This window comes from Equus przewalskii, chromosome 13 (assembly GCF_037783145.1).
Source record: "Equus przewalskii isolate Varuska chromosome 13, EquPr2, whole genome shotgun sequence".
Classification (NCBI taxonomy): domain Eukaryota; kingdom Metazoa; phylum Chordata; class Mammalia; order Perissodactyla; family Equidae; genus Equus; species Equus przewalskii.
In genome coordinates, this window is record NC_091843.1 from 50,275,464 (window position 1) to 50,299,291 (window position 23,828).

Genomic DNA, 23,828 nt, shown 5'->3' on the forward strand with positions numbered 1-23,828 from the left:
TATTCAATTAAACAGCATTCTAAACACTTATGACATAGCAGGCACTGAGGTGCTAAGGGTATACACTCTGAGATGCTTGCTTTGGAGGAGGAGTAGGTGGCTAAGAGACTCAGATTATGTGATTGCTGAGGTTCCTTCCAGTTTTATTGCTCTATATAACATAATTTCCTTAAAGCAATCAGAATTGGAAGGTAGCTAAAATCAAAATAAGCTAATGGTTTTACCAAATATAAAGAAAAAGTGAGCAAAAAGCAAAGAGAAGCCCACCTACTTAGCCTGGGGAAGAGACACTGTGGAGGCTTCCTAGGGGAGGGAATTACTTAGCTGAGTCTTGTAGGACAAGGAGGAGGTGGACAAAAGAGAGCAGAGGAGCCCCATGCAGAAGGGCCCTGCAGCAGTATAAGAGTCCTTGGTGAGTTTGGGGAACTGGAAATGGCTTGAGACAGTTGGAAAGTGGAGATAGGTCTGTCAGAGTGATGACCCGAGAGTGGAGGTGGAGAAGCAGCTGATGGAGACGGCTCGGCACAGCAACTTCAGGAATTTGGGGAACCAGTGAAGGGTTTTTGGCACAGGGGTAACTTGATCAGATTAGACTTTTAGAAAATGACTCTGACAGCAGCTTAGGGAATGGGTTTTAAGTTGGGGGTTGGTTAAGAGGGGGAAGCTGGAATGAGGAGAGAGATAGGGGCCTAATTTGATGGCCTGAACTGAGGCTATGGGGATAAAAGGAGGAGATGAGGTCCAGATTTATTTAAAAGGCAAAACTGGAAGAATTGGATAACAAATTAACTGGGCTTGGGTGAGGGTCTTGTGTGATGGGCTGGGGTGGGATTTTAGATTGACTCCCAAGTTTTTGGCTCAAATAGCTGAGGGATAAATGGTGTTATTCACTAAGGCAAAGGATAAAGAGACGGCAGATTTGGAGGGCACGAAAGACAACAGTTTTGGTTTTGAGCATGCGAAGTTTCAGACGTGTGGTAGGTAGATCGTATTTTCCAGAGATGGTCCCAACCTTATCTTGCATACCAAGTGCTCTTGTTACAATGTGACTTTTGTATATCTACCACTGAGAGATGGGGGTCTATCTTCCTTCCCTTCAACCTGGGTGGGCTTTCATGATGGCTATGACAAACAGCATATGATGGAATTGATGCTATATGACTTCTAAGTCTATCTCATAAAAATTCCACACACTTCTACCTTGCTCTCTTGGGATGCTTACTCTCAGAACACAACTGCCATATTTTCAAGAAGTCCAAACTGGCACCAGGTGAAGAGACTACAAGGAGAGGCCCTGTGCAAGTCTTCCAGCCAACAGCCCAGCTGAGGTCCCAGCCAACAGGAACATCAATCACCAGCCATGTGAGTGAAGGTATATCCAGATGATTCTAGATCCAAACTGTCAAGTTGTCCCAACCTAGAATCTTCCCAGTTGAGGTCCCTGACATAGTGCATTATAGATCAACCATCCTTGTTGTGTCCTCTCTGAACTCCTGGCCCACAGAATCTGTGATCATAGTAAAATGGTTGTTTTACACCAGTACATGTTGGGGTAGTTTGCTATATAGCAGTAGTACCCGGAACAGGATGCACGTGAGATATTTGTGTGAACGTGTCCAGTGCAGACTTGGCTGTGTGTACTGAAGCTCACAGTAGAGGTCTGGGCTGGAAACGTTGAACTAGGAGTCGCTGGCATATAGATTATAACTGAAGCCATAGATATAAGTGGTATCCCAGGGAGGGTCTTAAGTAAGAAGACAAGAAAGGTGGATCTGGAACCCAAGAGCATACTTATATGTAAGGAACATTTAGAGGAAAAGAAGCATGCAGAAGAAACTAAGAGCAAAATTAGTCAGGATTCAGACAGAAAACTAGAAATAACTTGAAATATTTCAAGCAGAGATTTAGGTGCTTACAAAATTATCAGAAAGACAAGGCATCTGCCCCCAGCTTCTAGGTTCACTGCCGTAGTTGTGGTACAGAGTCAGAGAGCTGCTGCCTCCACCCAGAGGGCAGGGATCTGCTGAAACGTGTTTGCAACCTCACAGATCCGTGTGAGCATTGAGGTGGTGATTGGTAGGGGGGCACAGAGGCCGCTGCAGAAACTCTTCTCTGTGAAGCCCAGGCCTCTGCCACCACTGCTGGGGGAGAAGAATGACTTCCACTTTCCAAATCCCATGCAGTGGATCTCACTGCATCCAGAGTGCAAATTTTATCCAGAACCCAGGAGCAAGGGAATACAAAGAAACGTATCCCAGGCTTCTCCTAGTAGAGAGAGTAAAAAGGGGAGTGAGAATGGATGCTGGTTACAAAAACCAAACCAAACTGAACCAAAATACAGCCCAATGACTTTCCAGAGAAATGGGGTGGTTTGAGGCACAGAATAGAGTCCACCTGTAAAGTCAAGTCAGGAAGGGAAATTGAAGGGTGCAAGGGCAGTGGATTTTGGAGTCCAACAATCTTCAGTTCAAACCTCCAATTTAGTCACTTACTTATGGTGCTCACCACTCTTCCAGGCTTCTGTTTCCTCAACTGGGGATGAAAATACAACATTGCAGGGTTGTTGGGAGAGTCGAAAATGACATGTATTGGGTGCTGAGCACAGAGATTGGAACACAGAGGCAGACGTCAATGGTGGCTGTAACAATTCCTAAAGTGGGAACTGAGGCAGGACTCAGTGGAGCAGTGAGCAGTCTCCTGCCCATAAAGGAGGTTCCATCTCCTTGATGAATGAGAACAAGAATGGCAAATACATTAGTGGAACAGAAACTTCCTGAATGGCATTTGGTCAGACTTTATTCAATAGCCCTTGATTTAACACTGCTCTGTTAGAGATCTTTAGATAAAAAGTGGCTCATATCCTCTCTTAGAGAGTTAATTTCAACATATATTTTGAAGGGTGAAAGAAAGTGAGCGGAAACAAGAAAAAGCTGCTAAGAGCTAAGTTTACAACAGCTGGTACCTAACTGCAAGTTTCAGAGCTGACTGACTCCACTCCCCCTTTCACTGCCAGCTTGTTCTGATCCTAGGGGAAGCTTGCTGAGCTGCAAAAATCCCATGACTGCCAGTCTGTCTCCACTTCCCATCTGAGTTATCTCTATTGCTAAATTATGCTAAATTATAGAGCAAAAGATGGACCAGTCAAAATACAGTGTATAATATCTAAGAACGCTTGGCATAGCGTAGTGGAAAGATCACAGCTGGATTTAGACCCAGGTGATGCTCCTTTTGAGCTGGGTCACCACAGCTATACTCTGAACCTCTCTGAGCCTCAATTTCCTCATTTATGTAATAGAGAAAATGTACTAACTACCATGCAGGGCTGCTGTGAAGATGCAATGAGATTAGGAAATGATGATAGCTGCCATTTATTGACATGTATGCGCCAGATGCTTTGCTAAGGGCTTTATATACATTTACTTAACTTAATCCTCAGAATAAGCCTAGGAGGATTTGTTATCTCTAACTTGTAGATAGGGAAACTGAGGTTTAAAGAGATTAAGTAACTTGCCCCATATCACACAGATGCTAAATATGTTGCAGAGGCAGGATTTGAACCCCTGCTGACGGAAGAGTAGCGTGGGGTCTGGCATGCAGGAAGTACTCAGTAAATGAAAAATGTTATTTTTTGCTAGTCCAGCCCACTCCCTCATTTGATAGACCCCAAACTGATTCAGAGAGAGTGACTTGCCAAGGGGCAGGGCTGGGGTTGAAATGTAAATCTCCTGATTCTGAGTCTATTGCTTTTTAGCTTAACCTAAACTGTCCTGCCTGTATCAAATCCCTTTCTAGGAAGACTGACTCGAAACTTTGACAGGCTGGACGTGAGCGATCACATGTGCGTGACAACAGCGCCGTCTGCCGGCTTCTAGGAGAACTGAAAGGGGGCTCTGGCGGTTTACGCATGCTGGTATCTTTAGGTAGACTTTCTCTCAGCAGCTCTTGATTACTTCCCACCGCCGTCATTTTTTTTTTTTTTTCAGATGGGCACCCTTGTGTCCTTAAGTCTTTCATTACTAAAACGTCATCCTTTGTCTTTGAAAAGCTTGGGACCCTGCCCAGAGGGGTGGACCCAGTCTTAGGGTTTCCTCTGATTCTCCTGGAGCCCTCCCCTAAGATTCGAGCATGCTCTTCCCCATCCCCCTCAACTGAGAAAAACTCACTCGGTGAGGACTGTAACCCAGGCATAGCCCTGGGTGAGCTGGTGAATGACAGAGTGACAGGTGCATGAGCATAGAAAGAGCTGTCTTTAGGGTGGGAGTCCCTAGGTCTCAGTGCTGCTGAAGTCACGTGGGAGAACCAATCCGAGCACACACCACCTCGCTGGACTCCAGCCTAGGCTTTGTGCTCTAAATACGCCAAGGTAGCCGAATGTTTAAGAATACATTCTCTAGGGAAGAAACCCAGCGTCTCTTGGCCTATAACTCCAAATAGATGGCATTCAGTGACCACTACACATTCCTTTTCTAATATTTTGAGCAAATGCTGGTGTTTCTAAATGATGAACACATCAATCCTCAAACCCCTGCTCTCACTGAGGATTTAAGGAGAGATGGCCTGTACTGTGCATGGCATTGTGCCCACCACTCAGAAAAGCAAGTAATAAAGAGTCGCTAGAACAAAAAAAGCAAAAAGCCGTTCTGTTCCCAGGACCGGCACAGGCTCTCTAATCTCCTAAACTCCTTCTGCGGAGTAGGCATTGGCAGGCTTTTGAATGAGGATCTGATTGCCGGGCATTCCACCCCCAGTGCCAATCACCTGCCCTGCCCTTGGTAATGCTGGAACTCATCAGTCTTCTCCTGGCGTCAGAAACAAACTTGTTATTTTAAATAGCCCTTCCTTCAATCCTCTGGCAATTGCCAAGAGCGTTTGCTTTCCTGCCCTTTATTTTCAAATTAAAGAAAATTCACCAAAACTTTTCCTTGATTACTCTCTTCCTGAAAAAGAGAGGGGATGGGCCTCCAGGGAGGAAAGGAACCAGTTACAGCCCTGGCAGAATCTGCCAATACCAGCTGGATGTGGTTTTCTATCTTATTTAGGTGGCATTTTCACCAGCAGGGACCAGACACAGTCCTAGTGATGTATACAATTTGACAAGGATTTCTGTTACTAACTCAAGGCTGACTGTGTGGGTATAATCATTTCATTTAAAGAGGTCAGTTGGTTAAGAGCACAGACTAAGACAGTGCTAGGCTCACGCCCGCATTACTCACCTACTCGCTAGGCAGTCTCAGATAATTCATTAACTTTGAGTTCTTCAACCCTAAAATAGGGAGAATGATGATAGGATCATTCCTGGCAGTACTTGTGAGGGTTACAGAAGATAATGTATGGACCCGCTGGTTGCTATGTCTGGCACAGAGTAAGCGTTCAATCCACTCATTTAACACAAGTTGACTGAGTACCCACTATGTGCCATGTGCTGATCCATCTTCTGGGGTTTTGGCAGTGAATGAAACAGCAAACTTCCTGTTCTCAGAAAGCCCACAGTCTAGCTGGGGAAGACAGATGCTAAACTTGTAAGACATGGTGCATCTGGAGCAATGCGCTGTGAAGAAAAATAAAGCAGACTAAGGGCTGGACAGTGACAGGGATGCTATTTTTGTCAGAGGGAAAGCTTCTCTCTTTTTTTGACAGGAAAATCTTCTCTGGGGAAATGGCTTTTGGGAGGAGGCCTGGGTGAAGAACAGGAGACAAGCCCCGGGGATACCCACAGGAAGAGTTCCACATGGAGCGATCAGCAAACCCAGGCTGGGAAGCAGACATGCACATGTACTTTGGAGCAGAGAAGGTGAGCGCGACCGGAGTGAGGGGGACAGGCAGAGGAGTCAGAGAGATGGCTCAGAGCCAGCTCGTGGGTGGCGGGACCTGTGAGGCCATGGGAAGGACCAGTCAACAAGTCTTGAAGGTGTGCAGGCCAAAGAACCAGACAAGGCCGCCACAGTTTTCTTCTTCCTCAGCTCTGTCCCATTCACCCTTCTTTGCACCTGGCGTGGTCATAGGTGGATATCTGTAACCAGTAGCAACCTTGAAAATTGTTCCATTTCATGACCATCATTTGACGCCTCCTTGATTCTGGAGAACTTTAACACTCACGAGAAGTGAAACTTGGGATATCCGGTTTAGAGAAGGTATTTGAATAAACTCCATTCCAGCACTCTCTCTGCCTTCTCTATTCTGTACTATTATGATTATTTTTATTAACATTAAGTGCTTCTCAACAATAGCTTATTTCTATTTATTTATTTATTTTTATATTTTTGCAGGGAAAGATTTGCCCTGAGCTAATGTCTGTTGCCGATCTTCCACTTTTTTCTTTTTGCTCCCCAAAGCCCCAGCACATAGTTGTATATTCTAGTTTAAGTCCTTCTGTTTCTTTTATGTGAGCTGCTGCCACAGCATGACAACTGACAGACGAGTGGCCTGATTCCCAGACTGGGAAGTGAACCCGGGCCACTGAAGCAGTAAGTGCCAAACTTTAACCACCAGGCCATCAGGCTTGGCTCAACAATAGCTTATTTCGTTAAGTGTAAAGGTTAATTCCAAAGGAAGATTTTTTAATTATTAATTTTAAAACCCACTGATGAGCCTTTGAGAAAATTAGCCCAGACTTGATGGCTGCATTTACCTTTCCCAGGAGCTAAAACTAAAATTATCGATTGCCTGTTTCCTTCAGTATGCAGAAGTAAATGTTTTATTTCCAAACTTGAGAAATATCCCAAAGCAGAAAGTCTTCCTGAAAACATTGACCTGTCTGTCAAGAATGTGTTTGATGACATAAAACAGACTGATGAAGCGACAGGAATCATCTTCTCTTATCAGAGGCAGGATCTTGTTTTGGAGGATATTTAAATTTAACCTCTGTGTGCGTGTGTGTGGGCATATATATGTGTGTGTATGTATAAATATTTCCCTCTGAAGGAAGCCAGCTGCCATGTTGTGAGCTGCCCTATGGAGAGGCCCACGTGGTAAGGAACTGATGTCTTCCGCCAACAGCCAGTGAGGATCTGAGGCCCTCTAGGTGAGCTTGGAAGCTAGTCCTCCCCCACTCAAGCCTTGAGATGGCTAAAGGCTCAGCCCACAGCTTGACTTTAGCTAGTGAGAGACCCTGCGCCAGAGGCAACCAGATGAACTGGGCCTGGATTCCTGACCCACAGAAGCTGTGAGATAAGATTTCTTGTCTTAAGTTACCAAGTTATTCAGTAACAGAGAACTAATAGATAGCTCATAGATGAATTTTTTCTTTTAGCTTTTCCTCAATATCCTGGTTCAAAGAAATACTTTAGGAATATAATGCTTACTAAAAGCACCAGGTTTGCATTATAAGATGACTCCAGAAATGTACACTTGGATACTAAAGCCTAGCTCTTCTTACTACAGAAACTGAAAAGCAAGTAAATAGTCTAAGCATTTTGATCTGAAATAATAAAACAAATGCTTTAAAATTCTTTCCGCTCTGATTCACCACTCTGAAATATATTAAAAAGAAATTGAAGATTACGTTTGGTTCACCACACACTGGCATTTATATCACATGCCACTTGTGGGGTGAGGTGCACAGGGTGCAGGCTGGTCGCACGGGGCCCTGTCTGTAGGAGCTTGCAGTCGAGTTCACAGCTGTCGCTACCAGATATTTCCTCAGTGTTACCATCCCCACTTCACAGGCCTAGAAAAAGTTCCCGATTCCTCTAAGAAGGTTTCTTCAGTGTGAATTTAAACTTTATCGGTTCGGGTATTGGCATTTGCCCTTATAAAAAGTCAGATAAGCAGAGTGATAAACCATGAACTGCGCCTAGAATATGGATCTAAAGCAAAATAAGGACTGAGAAATCATCCCTTTCATTTGCCTGAAAAATTACACCGGGTGCAAAGGAGTTATAAATGTTGTTTAAGATTCCGGAGCTAAGCAGTTACATGGGACTACAGGGGATGGTTTACTCTGTGCAGGCACCTGCCTGCTGATAAGCAGCTGGAAGCAAAACAAAAAATATCCCCTGAAACATTGCAACGGCAGCAAAGCAAATAGTTCTGTTTATGAAGGGGAAAGGGCCCCAAATAAACATACAAATAAACCAAAAAGAAGCACTGACATAATCATGAGCACTTCTCACGTGAAGAGACCTGGATTTCTGCAAATTATATTTACTTAGCTAAGTGTGAATGCAATATTGCTTATGCTTATCTGAGGAGTCAGGAAGCAAATGAGCCGAGAATTAAACCAGACATACTAGCTAGAATGCCTTTAAAACTTGCTTTCAGAGTCATAAAAATTGTTTGGAAAGCCAGTGATCTAATAACTATAGAAAACCAAAGCTCCTACTAAATATTTGTTTATCTCTAGTTTTAGTGTCTAGTCTATGATATACGGACACACACTCTGTCGGTAGTCTCAGCTTTGAGGATTTGTTCCTTAAGAGACCTCCATCACTTTCCCAGAGCATTTACGGCTCTATATGTGTCCTTCCTTTCTAAACTGTGAATCCTCTGAGAGCAGTCTAGTTCATTTTTTTAATCCCCAACTAGCTAAATTCCTGGTACACAGTAGATGATCAAAATCTGCCAATTGAACAAATAAATGATAACGTAAAGAAGCTGAAGGAGAACTTGCCTGGAGCCTCAATATCACAATCCTTCATCAAAGGGTAGTGACACTGAACCTTCACTTCTCCCCAAAGAACCACCATCCACAGCGTGAACTGAAGGGGTTCCCCTTGGATGGCAATTCTAAAGCTGCTACCGTCACCTTGAATCTTAGACTGCTGTTTCTACCCCACCTCCTTTATCCAAGTCTTCTTTCTACCCCTTCTGTGCTGGGATAGGGTTTCCAACATAGCATTACCATGTCAGGGTGAGCGGATAGAGCAGAGTGAGAGAGGCTTCCCATCTATCCATCACTGAGGGGTCAACTGTTACCCAGAGTCATTTTTTTTCCCTAAAAGTTGATTTTTATTGAGTTTATGATAGTTTACAATCTTGTGAAATTTCAGTTGTACATTTTGTCAGTCGTGTTGTAGGTGCACCCCTTCACCCTTTCTGTCCACCTGCTACCCACCCTTTCCCCTGGTAGCCACAAATCTGTTCTCTTTGTCTCCATGTTTAAATTCCTCATATGAGTGGAGTCATACAGAGATTGTCCTTCTCTATCTGGCTTATTTCACTTAACATAATTCCCTCAAGGTCCATCCATGTTGTTGTGAATGAGATGATTTTATTCTTTTTTATGGCTGAGTAGTAGTCCATTGGGTATATATACCATATCTTCTTTATCCAATTATCGGTTGATGGGCACTTAGGTTGCTTCCACGTCTTGGCTATTATAAATAATGCTGCAATGAACATAGGGCTGCATGGGACTTTTGGAATTGCCGATTTCAAGTTCTTTGGATAGATACCCAGTGGTGGGATGGCTGGGTCATATGGTATTCCTATTTTTAATTTTTTGAGAAATCTCCATACTGTTTTCCACAGTGGCTGCACCAGTTTGCATTCCCACCAGCAATGTATGAGTATTCCTTTTTCTCTACAACCTCTCTCACATTTGTTACTTTTTGTTTTGGTTATTTTTGCCATTCTAATGGGTGTAAGGTGATATCTTAGTGTAGTTTTGATTTGCATTTCCCTGATGATCAGTGACGATGAGCATCTTTTCATGTGTCTATTGGCCATCTGTATATCTTTGGAGAAATGTCTGTTCACATCTCCTAACCATTTTTTTGATTGGGTTGTTTGATTTTTTGTTGTTGAGTTGTGTGAGTTCTTTATATATTATGGAGATTAACCCTTTGTCAGATAACCCAGAGTCATTTTTATCTTGTATCATGATTTGGTAAAAATTAATCAGAGCCCAATAAACTCAACAAGAAGTAAACATTTATTTAATGTATCCTATTAACCTAGTGTGTTCAAGAAGTCTTCATTGTTAAAGAACTTTTGCAATATTGTCATGAACAGGATGTCCTGACTGAGGAGGAAAGACTTACTATGGGATCATTTAAAAAGGATGGCCTATAAATATCTATGGAGTTATTGAAACATGAGCACTTTCCCAACTTTGGCTCAAAGCACAATGCCATGGCCATGCCTAGATCTTTCTCACTACCATTCCACTGCAAGTTTTAAAGCATATCTACTGATTCTCATGCAACCTCTGATGGAGGAAGCCATCACTTTACAAAATGGGAAACAGAGCTGCCTGAAGTATTTTCTTGATCTGGGACAGAGATGGCAAATAAATGATTCCTTCATGACAGACAGTCATTATCAATCATCGAGCTCATTTCTGTTAGGCCTGGCCTGAGTATGATCCAGAATCCTTTTCAATACAGCTAAGTGTAGCTACATCAAAAAGGTGGCATGTGAGAAAATATACATTTGCCGTCCCTAAGGACACAGGGGCAAATGCTAGTTGTGGCTATGGAGACATTGTTCTGTAGGTATCTTAGTAACTGGTGCTTGAAAATTTTTCAAATGAGTGTCCTGTAACTCAGTGAGACTGTCGGTTGACCAAGGTCATGCAGCAAGTGGAAGGCAGAGGAAGTTTGAATACGGAATATCTCACCTGAAACTCTTCAACAGAATTAGGTGGCTTTTCTTTTCACCTCAATATCGTGTTCCATATTCCTAAGAGAGAGCATCTGGGAGAGACAAGTAGAGCTAAACCTCAATGCCTTTCCTGATTATAAATTGCCCTTCTCTAGCCTCTTTGCCAACTTACAGTTAGACAGCCATTACATTTTGCACAAATTCCTTGCTGTCTAGAGCCCTGTCTAGAGCGGTCTTATATGTACCTTTCTCCACTCTTAGCATGTGCTCGTCTCTATCTCCTGAACTATGAATCTACAAAAGGATTTTCATTATGAAGGCTTTTATAATAAGCTCTGGGCTCTTGATTTGGAGAATATATCCAAAAGATATGCAAGACTAAAATTAAGAAGTAAACATGTGAGTGAACAAATAATTTTGAACTAGTTGAACACATAGTCAGAGACTGAGTAGTTTAATTGGAGAGATCTTACCAAACATGTATTTTAAAAACGATTCCAGAGCAAAAGAAAAATGGAGAACTTATCTGGTTTCATGAGGCTAGACGAAACTCCTGATACCAACTGGAGAAGAGAGCAAAACAAGCAAACAAACGAGCAAAAGCAACAACAGACTGAAACACACCAAAGAGCTCCCCCCACTTTCATCCGGCCACCTTCCTGAGCACTTGCCCTAGACCCTGAGAGCTTAGGGCTCGTTAGTGATCTCACCAGTGGAATGAGACTGCTTTGGGATTTGGGGGTCCACTTGGTGGGCGGTGGTGGTGAAAGGGAAGGGGATCAGAGCTCGGCCAGCATCTCTGACCACCAAAGAGAATGAGTGATTGTTTTAATGGGGAGCAATGTTTCTGCCAGAAAAATAATTCAGTTGCCGGTAGAAGGAGCCCCCTCTCCTCAATAAGAATTAGCTCAAGACACCAAATAAGTGTTTTCTATGTAGCAAGACCAGCATTTATTGACCCTAGGATGTCTTCAGGGTAAGGAGGGCCTTGTCATTTTAGCAAGCTGACAACCAGAAGGCCATATTACATTTCTGGATTATTAGCAAAACATTGAACCAGGAGGAATCAGAAGGTGTACTTGGAGTCCTAACTACATCCCTTATGAGCGCTCAGAGCCTTGGGAAGTCACTTAACACCTGGGATCCCGCCTCTTTATCTGTAAACAGGAGAAGAGGTTGCCTCAGGATAACGTCCTGGAATATTGAGAATCAGATAGGACAACAGGAAAGGACTTTAGAATTTGCAATATGATATTAAAGAGGCCTGTGCGGGGAGGGGAAACTTTAAAAGATATTGATAAAGTATGTTCTAATTCTATTATTTATTAAGCCACTCACTAGCTTGTAATCTTGGGCATGTTGCTTAACCTCTGGGCCTCAGTTTCCTCATCTGCTAAATGGGATTAATAATACTACCCATCTAATAAAGCTGTTGTGAGGATTAAGTTAGTATTTTTAAAATGCTTAGAAATATAAATATTTTTATATAAAATATATAAAATGTGTTTATGCTCATCGAATTGGGTGACAATGCTTTAGGACTCCTGTGTGCTCTGGTTCTTTGGGGTTTACAGTGGCATTTGTGGAACAACCATGTAGAAGAGGTTTGAAGTGTAGAACCCCTTCAGTGTTAACCAAGCATTTACCATCACCTTGGACCTGAAGTCATCTCGCTGAACCTCTGTCAAAGATCCTTTCTGTTTGGCTTCAACCACACCTTTGCCTTCAACGTCACAAACTTTACAACTGCCTTGCTTTCTCACCCAAGACTTTTTCCCCCTCAGAAGAAATGCACTCATTCTGCAGTTGCAATTTTGTGATCACGTGTTCTATGTGGTACAGAAATGAAATATGCACAAAACATAGTCACAGGCAACTTGAAGCATGCCTCAAGATGTTGCCAAACATGTTCATATGCAATTGGAGCTTCTCACTGCAAAACTAGCATCAACCAAACCATGTGTTTACAGGAAAGAATTTTGAGCCACCCTTATAATTTTAAATACGGAAGCTTCAATTTGAGACACATATATGAAATCCTTTTCCTCAGTGTTTTAATTCGATTCCATCAGGATCAACTAGACCACAGTGAATTGTGGTACCTTTAGGTCCATTGACCAGCAGCAGCTACCAGTGAGAGGCTCATTTACATGGCGGCTGTCCTTAGGAAGGTGGGGTGGTGCCTGCTGAATGAGGAGTAAGGGCAGTGATCTCACTCCTCTGGCCACAGCAGTTTAGGGCAAAGGTTAACACTTGACTCAACCTGGGCCAGCTTCTCTGTTAGAGGAAGCTAGAATTGGGACACAGTAACAGTCAGGACCTTGAGTTCAGAGGACACACTGGATTGTTTGGGGCAGCCATTTTTCTACATACGCAGTGAAACAGCCAAAGCTGATCCATAGAAAAGAGAGAAGAATATGTGCAGGGAGAAGAAGACAGATCATTTGGCAAGAGGATGAGAAGCGGGAGGGAGACTGAGGTCGCTTTGTTTCCTAGCTGCTTTGCTGTTTTTAGTTCCAGGCCTACATGAAGTCTGATGATGCTTCCTGCCTTGGAGTTCTGTGAAAGACCCTTGGGTCCTTCCACTATAATCTCCTCCTTCCCCTTAGACTAAATTGAGTGAGTTTTTGTAACTTTTAACCAAATAATCCCTGACTAGGACAAGAGGGTAGGCAGAACATAGTGAGGGGAAGAGCCAGTAGACCAGTGACTGCCTTGGTTCTTATTGTAGCGTTTGGTTGATGGAGTCCTGTTCTCCCAAACCTGTCTCCTCAGGTGGGCTACCTGAGAAGATGGTGGTGGGAGAGATCAGCCTTTCCCTTTAGGTGTGGGTTCTGTGCTGAGGAAACCAGGTAATCACAAATCTGTCATCCATTAATCAATTCCGTAAATAATACTTAGCACCTTTCTCATGCTAACACTCTGAGAGGCAATGGAGATGTCTAGATTAGTAAAGTCACGTCTCTCCTCTCTAGGAGCTCAGTGTCAATAGGTGAAATATCTTCTTTAGTCAGATTTGTGAATCAAGACAAATTTTATTGTATTTTATTTTGTTTTTTGTGAGGAAGATTGGTCCAGCTAACATCTGTTGCCAATCTTCCTCTTTTGGCTTGAGGAAGATTGTCACTGAGCTAACATCTGTGCTAATCTTCCTCTATTTTGTACGTGGGACACTGCCACAGAATGGCTTGATGAGCGGTGTATAGGTCCATGCCCAGGATCCAAACTCGTGAACCCTGGGCTGCCAAAGCAGAGCACGCCACCAGACTGGCTTGCCAAATTTCGTTTTAATTCTATTGATTTTTTTAAGATTTTATTTTTTCCTTTTTCTCCCCAAAGCCCCCCCGTACATAGTTGTATATTCTTCGATGTGGGTCCTTCTAGTTGTGGCATGTGGGACACTGCCTCAGCATGGTTTGATGAGCAGTGTCATGTCCGCGCCCAGGATTCGAACCAATGAAACACTGGGCGGCCTGCAGCGGAGCGCGCGAACTTAACCGCTCGGCCACGGGGCCAGCCCCATAATTCTATTGATTTTTAAAAATACTTTTCCTTTTCATTGTGTGGCACATATTCTAATGAGAAGGGTTACAGAAGTTTAATATCCAGAAATTAGACAATCAGTTCTTTTTAAAAAGATATCTGATAGTATGAGTATAATTTCTTATATCTGTTATTTACATAGAGTATTTTGGTATTTTAAAATACAACTTAAAATTTTGTGGCAAAAAATCTTACAGATTAATTCCACATTAAACTTTCTTTTGTCATGTTCAATTTCTTTCCTCATAAAAATATTTATCTGGTGTTGCTTTTGTTTCTGTCAAGGACCCCGGGATCTGACACAGGAGCTGGGGAAACTCTGCATGTCGGTGCCTTTTAACTCAGACAGCAGTATTTCTGCAGGCTTCAGATGCTGAGGCTCTGGGCAGAGGGAGGAGATTGGCCTCATAATATTCTCCTTGGATTGTACACTCTGGTAAAGCAGCTCTTAGAAACAAACAAGGAAAATGAGTGGGAAGAGGAGGAAAGAAAGAGCGGGAGGAAGAAGAGAAAGGAGAAGCAGCAGCAGCAGCAATTAAGCCAAAACAAAGGGTTCCATCTGTGCTTGTTTTCCTTCAGGCTCTGCGCTTTGCTGAGTTCCTTGCTGAAACAGAAGAGCCTGTGATGTCTCAAGCTCTGTCTCCCTCTGGTGACGATTCTTACCAACTCCGGACTCCTGCACAGGCTGTGGTCATCCCTGTTTTCCTGAGAAGCTGAAGCCTCTGTTGATAAAAATGCTCACTCTTTCCCTTCGAAGACTCGAATGGGGGCTTCAGTTGGGGTGGCCATGTAACACCACGAGTGAATGGCACGTGCCCTTGGTTGACTGCCTGGGCTTGAATGCCAGCTCTGCCGCCCACTGTGAAACAGCCAGCGCATTATTGAAACTCTCTGCACCTGTTCCCTCATCTGTAAATTGAGGGTGTGAGCTCCACAACCCAGAGGTTGTTGTGACATGTGAACAAGGCACTCCCCGTCAGCACTTGCACTGAGCCTGGCGGAGAGAGCAGTCGCTGCCGTGGTTCTGGCCAGAAGGTGCTGGAACTGGGATCCTTGAAGACACAGAGCCCAGCTTTTCTGACAAGCCAAAGGCATCAGCAAAGGAGGCATTAGCTATGAAAGGATGAGGGTGTGCATACTAGGAGTCAGTTTCCTTATGTTTTCAAATCAGATCCTAGTTAGTACAAAGTATATGAAAAACATACAAAAATTCTCCAGATTTTGGTCACCAGGAGAATTTCAAAATTTTTGTCTTAGAGAGATTCTAGAGTCTGACTCTTTGGGTTAAATCCTGATTCTACCACTTTTCAGCTGTTTGACTTTGTGCAAATTATTCGGCTTTTCTGAGCCTTCGTCTCCTCCTCTGTAAAGTGGGGGTGAGATCGCTCCCCACTTCTACAGTGTTCTTGGGACCTTTAAATGAGACCATCCTCATGAAGCACCTAGTAAATGCTTGTGCAGAGGAAGCCCTCAGTGTATGTTACATATTATCAACTCTAATCCAAGCTGAGTTTTTCGCTCTCCAAGGAAGTTTGAGCACAGCATCAAGGGAGAAAGCTTACTAATTGTAGAGTAATTTCTGAAGCAATCAGGTTAGCAGGAATGAAGCCTGATTACCTTTAAAACAAAAGAGTGGTTTTCAGAATTAGCTGCATATTCAAATTGCCTGGAGAGCTTTAAAAAATGTCAAAACCCAGGCTCTACCCTTTGAGGTTCTTATGTAATTGATCTGGGGCGTAGCCTGGTATTGAGAGGCATGAAAGCTCCCCAGATGATGATAATGTGCAGCCAAGGCTGGCAACCACTGCTCTAAGAGTACCTTTCTAAACACTTGCATGATGTTAGGTTTTTTTCCTTTTTTTTTTTGCTCCTTCATGCAAAATCTACTAGGGTGTACAAGCTAAAAAGCAACTTAAGAAAAGCGTATTTTTGAAATCAGAGCAGCTTGACTGGCTTTCAAGGATCAGAAAAACAATGGGAAAGGACAGCCAAAGTCCCAGCAAATACTTCTGCAAATTGTGATGCTCTTCAGGCTGACAAACCCATCCTCCTTCTCTTTGAAATCCCTTTCACTTGCACAGAGGGCAGAAGTCCTCTGCTATCCCACAGAGATTCAAAATCTGGGGGTAGCTGTGTGCTCTGTACACCCATGAACCCAGGGCAACAGCCTACATCAAGGAAAGCTTTAAAAGGGAAGAATCTTCGTGAAAGATACGAAGAAACTTTTAGGAAAGGAGTGGAATGGGGGTCACCAGCAAGAATCTGCCTCTATATCTGTAGCAAGGGGCTTTAGAAGGAAGCCACTTGTCCAAGGCCCAGAGCCCATCTGGGAATAAGTTAGGGGCAGGCAGTAGCCATCAGCCAGCTCTCAGGGATGAGCCTCTCCAGTGAGTGGGGATTTGGGGGTGATGGTGGGAGTACAGCATGCAAGGGCTCCCTTTCCAACCAAGGAGGTGCAGGCACAGGGAAAGATGTCACCTTGAGGGGAGAGTGGGAGGACATATCTAATGAGTCTGGGGACAGCAATTAGATGGAGGGAAGCTTTCACATACAACCCTGAAGTGTTACTTTTCTCATTTCCAGTCCAGAGCATGGACTCCGCAGTCAGATTACCTAAATTTGAATCTCAGCTTTGCCACTTACTTTGTGACCTTGGCAGACCACTTAACCTCTTAATGTCTCAGTTTTCCCATCTGTAAAATGGCAATGCTAATAGCACTCACTTCACAGAGTTGTTGAAAGGCTTAAATAAGCAATGTGAAGTGCTTTAAATAGTGTTTAGGACATGCTGAGGAACGTATTCAGTGTCAATATTTTTATTATTTCTGATCCAGCTCTGAAGAAACATTTTTAGGTCTTAAAAAGCGAAAATATCATGGGGCTGGCCCCGTGGTCGAGTGGTTAAGTTCGCGCGCTCCGCTGCAGGCCGCCCAGTGTTTCGTTGGTTCGAATCCTGGGCGCGGACATGGCACTGCTCATCAAACCACGCTGAGGCAGCGTCCCACATACCACAACTAGAGGAACCCACAACGAGAAATATACAATGTATGTTTATATGTACTATGTACTAAAGGAAAAAATAAAATCTTTAAAAAAAAAAAAAAGCGAAAATATCATTCAAGCAAGTGACTGCAATGAAAGGGGTTGTCCAGAAAAAGAGAAGAGAGTGATCTTTGGTTTGGGAGAATTCTTACACCCCTGCCATGAGGACCCTTCCTTGAACCTCAGCTGTGGAAGTGTTGGAAGGACGCAAAGGCTGAGATCAAGCTAGGAAAAGAATTCCAACGTCAGGCCAAAGCCAGCTTGCGTGCTCTGAAGTGACAGCAGGGGATGCTGCAGGGAAAAACACAGGCAGAGCTGCAAACTTTTTGTCTCAGAGAACTTTCTGTGCCACAAGGAGAATGCCCCCACTACCCTGCGTTCTACACATAGGAATTCATTTCTAACAATTATGTTGTAGGGGGCGCTGAAAGTGACTATCTCCATTGTTAGGACTTGTAGCCCTTTGTTCCATTTAGGTGGACCTGAGTATTGACCAGCAGGTCCCCAGCTGATCCCTAAGCATGAGGCCTATTAAACCTGGGAGGGGAGTGAGTGCCTCCGTTGTGCCATCTTTGGGGGCAATTCTGCTGCACAAAGGAGTATGCATAAATTCCCCAGAGCAACTCCAGGAATCTAGGGAGCTTTTGGAATGTGAGATGAGATGAAGCCCCTAAGGAGAGATCCATGCCCTCATCGTTTCCTATGACAAACCCACAAACTCTATAGCTTTTGTCACACTGCTCTGGGGAAGGCGGGGCAGATCCCTGTAGATCACCAGGGTCAGACAGGACAGTTAGATATTTGGTCAAAGGACCAATTCCAGGTCCACTTAAGCAGTGATTTGAGTTAATAAATTCCCAAAATAACTTCAGTCCAGAAATGACAAGAATCAAATTCAAAGTGTAGCACGATAAAAGAGAAAGCTATCTCAGGGTCTCTGTTAATGAGGACATCGTATGAAGTTTTCTCAGAAAAGGTTTTTCAAGAGGCTTCAAAGTTTTATAAATTAATTAACGTTTTACATTCAGCATCCCACGAATTTCACATCTGCCACTGATTTTCTTGCTAATTAGAAAAGCTGTTGGTGGAGGAATTGTTAGATGTTTGCATAGTACAAATTAGGGCATAATTAGAAGGCAGAGTGTATGCTAATGAGCAGCAAGGCTGATAAACCAGTGTTTACACCAACAGAGAATCTTTCTTCTCATGGCTCTTTGAGCTCATTTCTGTTAGAATCCTATATGACTGTAGGTACACATCCCTTTTGATAGTTGGGTAGGAGTTGTTTGCAACTATACAATCTTCAGAGAGAAAACTTGCCCTCTGAAGTCTTTTAGTGTTAAAATCCGATGACAATATTGCAGCCATGCAATACCTGTTCTCAGGTGTAATCAGGTGAGACCTAGTACCAATTTCATTACTACCTGATAGTTGCTTTGGAATGCTTCTAGATATGCATCATAAAGTGTCTCTTCTCTTTGTGGAACCTCCAGCCTGGCAGAGACTGAAGGGGTCTGGCTCTTATGGAGAGCAAAGCAGGGGCCAAGCTGAGCATTATATGGCCCCAGCTGTAGTTCTCATCATTATTGCTCAGCCATTTTGTCTTTATGATCTTCCTTAGGCACTGAAGATAGACTGCTGGTTCAATATGGAACAAATAAGGAGCATGAGCTGTTCAGCTAACGCAAAATAGTTTGTAATAGAAGGTAACAAGTGAAATGTCACATGCCTACAGAAGGTAACTATCTTATTGAAGAAATAAAAACATACTTTGAAAGCCAGTACCAGATAGGAGATGAGTGGTTGTCAAAATGAGGCCTCTGTGAAGGTTTCCAAAGTCAGAGTCCCTGCTCCTGCCTCGGAAGACAGCGGTGACATTGATGAGAACCTGTGGCCCTTGAGACACTGTAAACTCCCATGGAATCCCTGCTTTGTGGCTCTGGCCCCTTTGCAGAAGGAATCACCATGGCATAGCCAGTCAGAGATCATGACCTGAGGGTCCCAGATGATACAAGGGTATTGTTGATTACAACAATGCCATTGCCCCCTCTTGGAGAATCCTTGTCCTCTGCAGCCAGATCATCCAACCGCTGTCTGCGACCTCCATAGAAATGTCCTGATTCTCTAAGCCTGGGGACCTTCCCTCCAACTTTGAGGCTTTGGCCACACTCGCAACCAAGTTCTTTAGGCCAACACTGGTCAGGAGGCTCTCAGCAATCACCTCTGCCTGCTTACCCACATCGAGTGGGCTTGCACCGATGTTGCATACGCCTGGCCATTCCTTAGGCCTGGAGTGGCATATTCAAGGTCCACAAAGACCAGAGGGGTAACACAAGTGATTGTGGAGACACTGGCAAACCAGAGGACACAGGGTCCTTCTACAAAAAGCAGCCACCATGTGGCTCCAGTCGCACAGGATGGTGGACTGAGCATTGCCAGATCTTTCTGATTTCTCAAGAGAAGTTGGAACACTGGTTTTGTACGGGGAATTTGCCAATTTTGGAAATGTTAACAACAAATTCAAAACTTTAAAAAACCACAAGTCAAACAGAACAACACACACACAAGTCGTACTGTATTCATTCTACATGTGGCCTGGATGGAATCTGCCTTAGGCTGATGATCCCAGTCTCCAAAGATATAAACAAAGTGTCAAGAGAATTTAGAGATGGGTGATTTTGGCATAAGCTGGAAGAGTTGTAGAAGACTGCAAGAAGGACAACAGAATGACAATTCTATTGCTTTGTAATAGAGACAGCACCTCTCTGCTCTGTTTATTATTCACTTTTATCCTTCTAAAATTGAGGAGTTTTTGGAAATTATGAAATATGTTTAATTTTGAAAATATTCTGTTAATATAGTACCATATTAAGTCTCTGTGTCCCTAGAAAGCTGTTCCTGGCAGTTCATGCATGCTGCTTTATGATGTAATATGTTGGGATGGAGGTAAATAAATCCCTCAGGCAAAACACAATTTTTAAAACTCAGGAATTTTAACACACATCGTTTAAAAAATCTAATAGAGTGACATTCTGCTGAAAGAACATTTACTCTCTGAAGACATATCTGCAGTGAAATGTTGCCTTAAGGAACTAGAAATGCCTCATTTTTACCAAGAACTCGTATATGAAATAGGAACACATCGACATTCCAAGGATAGTTCAGAAACGGTCCTTTATGTAGCACAGTGAAGTGATGCTTCTGTAACAATGTACATCTGTTTTTGTATGATATTTTTAAGGGAGAAAACTTGCCTTTAAACTTTATAATGGTCACAATTACATATTAGAGAACAGGGATTTATCTTCCCTTGTACATTTTTTATATTCTTTTTCATTTTTTTGAAATTGATTTATATACCGTAAAATTCGCCCTGTTTTGTGTACAGTTCTATGAGTTTTGACAAACACGTATGTAACCTCTGGTGTCCTGTTTTGATGTTGGAAGTCAAGGTTAAACCTAGATTCATTAATTGCTTCAATTTCTTCTTTCGACTCCTTCAGTCATTCCAGCTCCTTTATAGAGCAGGCACTGGGACTCAAAGGAGCAAAGACACGGCCCCCACCTTCAAGGAGCTTTCTGGTTAAAACCGTAGAGGAGCCAGACACCTAAAAGTGACAGTGCAGTAAGGTAACTGCTGTAAAGGATGTCTGTATGGCTATCACTCCCATTCATTCATTTAACTAATATAGTCGGATCTATCCATCAGTACCAGGCCCGCTGCTCAGTGTTGAGAGTACAACTGTGGGCAAGAGCCCCGAGCAAGCTCACAGGCCAGTGAGGGGTGGGGGGGGAGCAACTAGATGCAGAGAGGTAAGTGCTCTGCTGGGGAAGGATGGAGATCTGTGGGGGGAGCACAGGGGGCCTGGACAAAGCTCCATCTTACACTGGGAGTGGAGGGGAAGGTATGCTTGGGAAAGTGTGAAGGCTCTTGTTGAATTCACTGTGCAATTCCTCCAGCTCAGCCCAATTCTGGAAGGGGACGAGGAAGTCTTCACTGAGGAGTAGAGAGGTTGGTAAGTAGATTGATTTACATCTGGTTATTGATGGAGAAAATGTGTGAGAGAGCATTTCCACTAAATATAATCCAGGAAAGCTTCTGTTTTTCATGCTCCAATCAGACATAAAAAAAAAATGGCTGTCCTGCCGACAGGGAGTCCATGATCCATGCATTGGCAACGCCAGGAAAGCCATTTATTAATAGGGGTCGGACAGAGAACAGGCCTGGGTGTCTGGTACCAGCCGCCCTGCCCAGCCCCCCACTGGCCCAGCTCCAGGTGCTGACAGCCGCAGACTGGGCCTGTGATGAAGTAGACATTGGCGGGGCTCACTCGCAGCCAGCCATGGGATGCTGAGATAAGCTGGCCTAACGGGCTGCCTTGGTTACTCTATCACTCTCAAGGCAGGCAGACGATGGTCAGAAGGGAGCCAGAGTGAAAGGCTCCCTGGACTGGAATGCTTGGTTTTGGCTAGATCCATTGGCAGGGTCTTCCGTGTCTTCTACCATGCCGAGCAGTATTCAATAGCTGACAAAGGGGACAGTTAATTTAAATGATGGGAAATCTATTGGCTTGAATTCTGTTCCCTGTCCACTCCCAATCTCTCCATTACAAATGAATGGAGCTCTCCACCTCACGGCAATGGTCAGCCTTCGGTCCTCTTTTGCCCCTAGCCATAGCTTCACAGTCTCATCTGAGTTTCCAGATGCGGGATGCTTTGCAAAGCACAAAGACAGCCTTAGAATCAGATAGACAGGGTGTTCTCAGCCTTGGGACTATTGACGTTTGGGGATGGATAATTCTTTGGGTGGGCAGCGTGGGTGGGGGCTGTCCTGTGCATTGCAGGATGTTTAGCAGCATCTCTAACCTCTACATACTATGGCAACCAAAAATGTCTCCAGACATTGTCAAGTGTTCCCTGAGGCAAAACTGCTCCTTGTTGAGAAACACAGATAGACTTGGGTTCTAATCCTGATTCTGCCACTCATTAAGTTGCTTAGCCTCTCTGAGTCCCAATATCCTTGTTCATAAAATATTTCTTATGGTTGTTATAAGAATTAGAAAAATGTAAAGTTGGTTAATTCCTGGCATGTGGTATGTCTTCAAAGGGCAGCTATTATTATCATGTGAGTACTCTACAAATTTTCCTAGATAATTTTTGTTGTTGTTGTAGTTCCAAGTTTCTGGTGACCAAAGAGTTCAAGAAGAATTGTGGAACTGACAGAAATTTCCTTGGCTCTGTCCCTGGCCATGTAAGGAAGTTTGGCTTGGATTACATCACCTAAAAGTATAGTTTGGGGTCTCTGTCCGGGAAAGCTGCTGTTTTCGACATTCCTATGGAATGGGATCACCAGCCCCGTGAGCATAAAGAGACTTCAGCCTTGTTCCTGCCGGCCCTGGGGTTTGAACCACCTCCTTCACTTCTCATTATGAGTATGTAGAGGTCACTGATAGTTTCTGAAGCCAAAATTGAATCCCCAGGCTTTGGGATTCAGGGTTTAGAACAGATCCAAACTGATTTAGTAGTAGAGTTTTTAAATGGTTTGTAAAGAGGGAACTGTTTCTTGGAATAAATTGTGATTTTGAGAAAATGGCCTTTTAGTGTTGTTTAAGGGATGCTCTCCTCTACCGCCTCACCACACACACTCTCCTCTTTCTGAAAATATGAACACTGTTATGCAATTACATTGAAAAGCATTCTTCAAGAAATTAATGTTCATCTTTTGGCCGATTTATAAGAATAGAGAAGGGGAGGAGGCATAGAAAGAGGAGACATTTTTTGCAGTTTTTCAAAAGTGTGAGGTAACATATCAGTCCTTCTCCTTCTCTTTCTTTCTTTCTTTCTTTCCCTTTCTTTCTTTTTCTTGCTTTCCTTCCTTCCTTCCTTCCTCCCTCCCTCCCTCCCTCCCTTCCTTCCTCCCTCCCTCCCTTCCTTCCTCCCTCCCTCCCTTCCTTCCTCCCTCCCTCCCTCCCTCCCTCCCTCCCTTCCTTCCTCCCTCCCTCCCTTCCTTCCTTCCCTCCCTCCCTCCCTCCCTTTCTTCGCTTTCTTTTCTTCTATAAAAACCTTTATGTTTGTTCTAGGACCTACCATGCACAATGATAGTTACAGACCTAGGACATAATAACTGAACTGAATAAGAATGGCAAAATTAATTTTTCAATTACACTGGAGTGAGCTGCTTGTCAAACATAAGCAAAAAACCCCCACAGGTGTACACTTTAGTGTACAGAGATTTTAGTTAGAGTTGTACTCAGAGTACAACTTATTCTTATTATTTTGGAAGAACAAGACTGTTAGGTACCTAGCATCCAAAGAGGACTGAGACAATCTCTGTAACCAAAAAGAAGAGAATCTAATTTGGAGGGGACAGGTAATACAGTTGTCGCAAAGGTGAAATTAGAAAATAGACTGAAAAGAGACCGGAACAGTGCTCACACAGACACAGAGTAAGCAGCCAATAAATTTTAGGAGAAGGAGAAGAAGAAGGAAAGAAGGAAGGAAGGATCGTATAGAGTAGTATGCATTAAATGATAAATGAGGGGCACAGATAATTCTTTAGGAATTTAGAGAAGATTCCAGGGCATGAGTTAGTCAGAGAAAACTTCTTGAGATAAACATGGAGAGACATATGAAATGTCAAGTAGTTGAGTAGAAACAGAGGCCTCAGTTTAGCCAATAATGAATATTTCTAAGAGATAAAC

At 43.4% G+C, this 23,828-nt stretch overlaps 1 long non-coding RNA gene across 1 annotated transcript; it reads left to right on the top strand.

Moving 5' to 3' along the window:
- The first annotated feature begins 60 nt into the window (after positions 1-60).
- LOC139075399 (uncharacterized) lies at positions 61-11,056 on the top strand. The gene is made up of 4 exons (XR_011525774.1): positions 61-412; positions 1,229-1,362; positions 3,793-3,920; positions 5,638-11,056. It is a non-coding gene; the product is annotated as an uncharacterized lncRNA (long non-coding RNA).
- The last annotated feature ends 12,772 nt before the right edge of the window (positions 11,057-23,828 follow it).